Raw genomic sequence first — 6000 nt, forward strand, 5'->3', positions numbered from 1 at the left:
TTTAAGTATACATAGAAACACTAGAGATAAAGATCATTAAGATTTCATAAGCAACTTTATCCCCATAATTTTTTGTTGCTTCCAACAAAATCTTGTGCCATTCCCATAATTGTGCTCGCATGTGCTCACCATGGTTAAGCATAATTCTTCAAGACATAACCTAAGAATTGAGAAACTTGTTTAAAAGGGTAACATTCTTTTTTCAAATTCTAAAAGTGAGATATAAGATAGGAAGTAAAAAAATATTTTGTGGTTAAAGGAGGTAACCTTTGCTTGTGTGATAAAATTTCTCTTGAAAGAACAAAACACAATTTTTCTTTGCCTTGGTTTCAAACCATTGACCATGGATGGGATGGATCTTTGCAACTCAGCCATGGAAAATAGGATCAGTTCCTTGTTTACAAAGTTCTTTCTGGCTTCTATTTTCTTCTTGCTGAAGACTAACTCAATCACATTTCCACCTAGAGACTCTCTCCATGATTCATACTCATGCATGGTGTAAAAGGACAATTCCCTTTCATCCTTTTGGGTTTCCTTCATAAAAAAAACAAAAAGTAAAAGCTGGGATTTATGCCTCATTGGCCTGAAAAAATATACATCTTCGTACAGTTAAGGAGTTACACCTTTTTGTTAATGGAATTATACACTTAGTGAGAATATGGGATATGATGAGAATAATTACCTTGACAATATGAGTGATGAATTCAAAGAGAAATGAGGGAATATTAAGTAGAGATCGCCAGAAAGAGTGTATGGAGCTGTTCAATAATCCCTTGATGCGGGAACCTTCATGGTCCTACAAGAAACATTGGATAAACAACTAGTTTCCAATTGAACATATCTTTTAAGCTTACATAGAAACTACAAAGTTGTCAACATACAGCATGTACCTGATCTGCCATAATTATCAGATTGTCATATCTTAGATATTTGACATTGTCATATTCCTTTCCATGCTATAGACTAAGGATTTGCTTGATATTTTGAATATCAACATTTTCCATGATCTGTTTATGGCTAGCTTCCCTTACATTCAACAACTTGCCTTTGAGAGGGAACACACCATAGTGGTTTCAACCAAATGAATCCAGCCCCGCCATCTAAAGCACAAATACAACCAAAACTTACACTCAAACTGGCAATGGAAATGAAATCTTGTGATACTATTTAGTGTTGCTTCATTTCATATTGGTCTTGCTTTAATACAAGGTGAATGCACTTACACACATTAACACAATTCTAGTCCATACAAAATTTATGACAACACGAGCAATCAATATCAATAATCCTATCACTATATCGTTGCACTTTTTGGGGCAATTTCTAGTAATACATTATAATACATAATTATGATCAATTTTGTAATCATTGGTACAAATAAATTTAATGGTCAGAGTTACAATACACAATGATGTTGTGTTTTTTAGACTAAACGAAATATTATTGATACTGCAGCAAGTGTTGTAAAGTGGCCGAGAGGTCGAGAACAAATCAATGGCTTCTTCTTTAACTAAGAATGTTTTTAATTAGGTTTACACCTCCATTATTTTCTGTTATTTATTTGCTTAAAATGAAATTTGATTTTTTTTTCTTAATTATTATTTATTATCTTTAAAAAGTTAAGTGAGTTAAAATTATTAAAAGTTCCATGTTATATTGAAAAACTAGAGTGAGTATAGGGAATACTGAAAGTTGCTATGCTTAATTGATTTTGGGAATATTAAACTTACCATCTTTATAATTAATTAAAGAGGTGAGTATTTTAATGAAGTTGATATTTTGAAATTGATAAAAAGTTTAAATAAAATATTTTAAAATAAATATATTTATAAAATTAATTTAATTTAATTAATTATGAATTTTAATATTTATATAACAATCTATAATATTTAGTTTGGTAAAATTAATAAATAATATATTTTTTATAACTTAAATTTAAATTAAAAATGCTACTAAAATTCAAAATGAATTAGTTTTGTTTTATATTTATAATTTTTTATTAAATTATGTTGATTGATCTTATTTATAAAAGTTGATTAACATCTAAATGATGGAAAATGATGTTTTTAGAGTATATCAATCACATTTACTAATATTGTTGTGCTAGTTATTAAGCAACATGGTTGGATTTCTATGTTGTTATTTGATTTTGGGAAAAAAAAATTCATTTCCCAATATTAGTTTTAATTCGTAATTATATTCATGATATTTTCAAATTTAAAGATGCAATTAATCTGCAATTATATTCATGAGATGATATGTTCAAATTCAAAGATGTAGTGGCATTTAGTTAAAGAAAACTCAATTATATATAAAAAGAAACATAGTATGAATGGAATAAAAAGAGATCTCAAAAAAAAATGGGTTTGGGTAGGAATTGAATAAAAGGAAATATGGAAAAAAATAATGTATTATGTTGTGGGGTATAAATTGAATAAAAGGAAATATCTAAGGGATGATGAGTAGAGATGATTTGGGGTATGAAAATATTGGAGATCTCACAACTCCTTGTATATTCCATTCATAGCCTATTTCTAATAATTTTTCCTTTTTTAGTATGTTATAATTGTTATAATTAATTATAATTGAAGTACAAGTATTAATTTCTTATGTAGGCTACTTCTTTTTCTCTCGATATGAGAAAATATATTTCTACACTTTTTTCATTTTACAATTTCTTAGGATATAACATATTATGAATAATTATTATATATCGGATCTTAAGATGTTGAATATGGATGAAAATGAATTAAATATTTAGAAAATGAAGACAAAATTTGTTAGGGTTGTTTGAGTAAAATTGACTCAATGAAATAACCAATGGTTTCAGGCTCCATGTAAATGGGCATCCATGGTTTTTCCTATGGTATTCATGTTTGATATAGTCTATATATAAGCCAATAAACTCAATGATTATTCGTCACACTGGCCAACACCAATAGTGTTTTTAGACAACACCATTCTCTAGATACTATGTAATCCTAAATGTTTTCAAATTAATATAAAAAAAGATTTCATTAAAATAAACTTAACTCAATAATTGTTAACACATAATAATAGTGTTTTTGAGAAAATATCTAATTATAAAAAACATCTAATTTGTTAATTCAAATTAAGTCACAATTATAGCAACTCCAAAATGAATCGTCAAAGTCAAATGAAAATCCCCGGAGGCCATGAGTTATCGCTATTATAACAAATCTATAAACAATACTCACAACGGAGGGAATCCAGCGGTGAGTTGTCTTTAATGAATAAAATATCCAGCGGTCGGTTGTCTTTAATGAATAAACCACGTAGGAATGTCCCAAACCACGTCCCCCCTCCCCCAAGTGAAAACTAGTCAAATTTCCCACCCCACTTGCATAAATCATTTAAAAGAAAAGTAAGTAGTGTGTTAATATAATGTATCTCACTGGGATAAACCATTTAAAATGGAAAAATATAATGCTATCATAACATGGCAATAGGGCAGCAGTTCTCACGCAACTCCATTAATGAATCCTCAAAGTCAAAGGACAATCCTGGGAATCTGGCGACGAGTTGTCGCGATTATAACAACTATAACAACTCAGCGTTGAATTGTCTTTTAATGAATAAAATACTTAAAAATATGTGTGTATCAAAACACAGATTAATATTAACATGGCAATGACAACTCAAATAGGGCAGCAGTTCTCACGCAACTCCATTAATGACGATTCAAACGAGTTGTGTTTAGTGTAATTTTTTGAAAATTTTTTAGGTGGTTTTTTAATTTAATTTCTCTAAAATTTGGAAGTATTTATCGTAATCACAAGTTTGATGGGTAAACCCTTCACTATTTAAGTACCCTAAAATTTTTTGAGGGTGTTGAATCCATATATATATTCAAAAAACCAGTTTAAATAACACATCAAAATTTCACATCAAATTTTTCCACCAAATTCCAATACCAAAAAATCCAAACTCCGAACTCAAATAAGACAAGAGATCTTGCACAACTCCATTAATGAATCCTTAAAGTCAAAAGACAACCCCGAGAATCTGGCAATGAGTTGTCGCGGTTATAACAACTATAAACAATACTCAGCGTTGAATAGTATTTTAATGAATAAAATACTTATAAAGATGTGTATCAAAACATAGATTAATATTAACTATCACGCAGAGCTTCCTTGTTTCCAAGGAAAAATGGCAGTTTCAGACTTCGGGGGTTACCATCGCTCTCGATGCATGTGCGTTTAATTCCTCATTGCATTTTAATTCTTGATTGCATGTGCACTACCTTCATTCTCTTCAAACATGTGCGTTTAGCATCCCCTCAATACCCAATTTGTCTTCAACGACTCCACATCCACATAATTTATTGGTTTTTTGTCAAAGGGATTTCAATGGTACCACTATTGAAGTGGGAAGGGAGATGGCAAGAAATTTATTATGTGGTTTTTTAGTTCTTTTTGGGTAGGCCAATTTTTTTTATTATTTTCTAAAATGACAAATGATCAAACCACAACAACAGTGTATACACTTCCTAACTGTGAAAGAGGAGAGTACGCTGCCTCCCCACACCAGTTATGTGAGGCAACTAAAGAACTTCCAGTAAACCCAGCTCCTCTCACAAAGATAATACAAATATCTACAATCGACACTTCAATTAACCAAGGTCGCGACTATTCAATATCCACTCTTCTATAAAGGTAGAACAATATAGACAAGTTACCCCTAATTCCAACCTCCACATAGATACAACACCAGATCTCTACGAGAATGCACCTCTCACAGTTATCCCCAACCCTTCTACTTCGACTTCACTTACTCTTAGGAGCCCTTAAGGACACCGACACCCGAGTCTCCACTAGGCATAAAGAACTTCGGGGCCACCCGAGACAAATACAAAAGAAGAAGAGGGAGAATGCTATCCAAGACCACCCACAGGAGAATAATGACCCCTTTTCAAACTGGTCGGACTAGCAATTGGGCCACACTACTTGAGCATTCCACATGTTAACCACTACATAAGGAAAAATGAGTTGAATTACCTGAGTAAATGCACAAGCCCCCGCACTATCACCCGCCCTCCTGGCAGAACACCTTGCCTAAGTTCTCTACGTTACGAATCACTCTCACTGAGAGAGCCGAAGCCAGAGAGAAGTTCGAGCCTGGGTCCCAGATTACATTTTGGGCTACAAATCAAGACCATACCCCTCCATGTTTATTCTTGTCGTCCACAGATGACCACCCCCACTTATCAAGGAACATGCTTGGCTTTCCAATGAGGTCACCTATAGTTCCCAAGCAGACAATTCCTTCTATAGGCAAAGCTCTCATCTCCCAATTCTAGAAAATGCATGTGCATGCCATTGTCATTGGTGTTATAACCTCGTGAGCATTGAGAAAGTTCTTATGCGGGCCTCCTTGCCCTGCTTTCCCAACACACATGCGACTCATAATTGCCACGTGGGAGGGCTATTAATGCTCAAGTCCTGTGTATAACTCGTGTTCATCACCCCAAACGGGGATATTATTTTTACTTATTTTACTTACAAAGAAAGATGAGAATTAGAGAATGTAAATTCATTATAAAATTATAAACAATAGTACAATGAAGAATCGATACCTTTTTCAAATAGATTAATTACACCAAAGGTATTCTATAAGGGCGTGTTCGCCTACCAACCTTTATCGTTTATTGTTGACTAATCCGAGAACAACACATATCCTCAAATTTGATTGGTTTATGCCACTTATTTTCCTCTACACGCAACCAATTCCATTGAAGTATCACATAGTGTTGGGCATTGAATCCCCTTGAGGCATGTTTTGGGGCTTAAAGCCCAGGTGTTGACCAAGTCCTTTGTAAAAGCTCCGCAAATTGTGGGCGCAGAGTGCAAGGTCATAATAGAGTCACAGGTTGCCCACCCTAGTTTTTGTAATGTAATGTTGGCTTGATAAACTTACCTATGGTCCGCGGACCATGGGATTGTATAAATAAAGCGAGGCTCTAAGGAAGAAAGGATA

The sequence above is a fragment of the Pinus tabuliformis genome, chromosome 2_1 (assembly GCF_031772625.1).
Source record: "Pinus tabuliformis cultivar Carrire ecotype Pingquan chromosome 2_1, CPIR1, whole genome shotgun sequence".
Lineage (NCBI taxonomy): Eukaryota > Viridiplantae > Streptophyta > Pinopsida > Pinales > Pinaceae > Pinus > Pinus tabuliformis.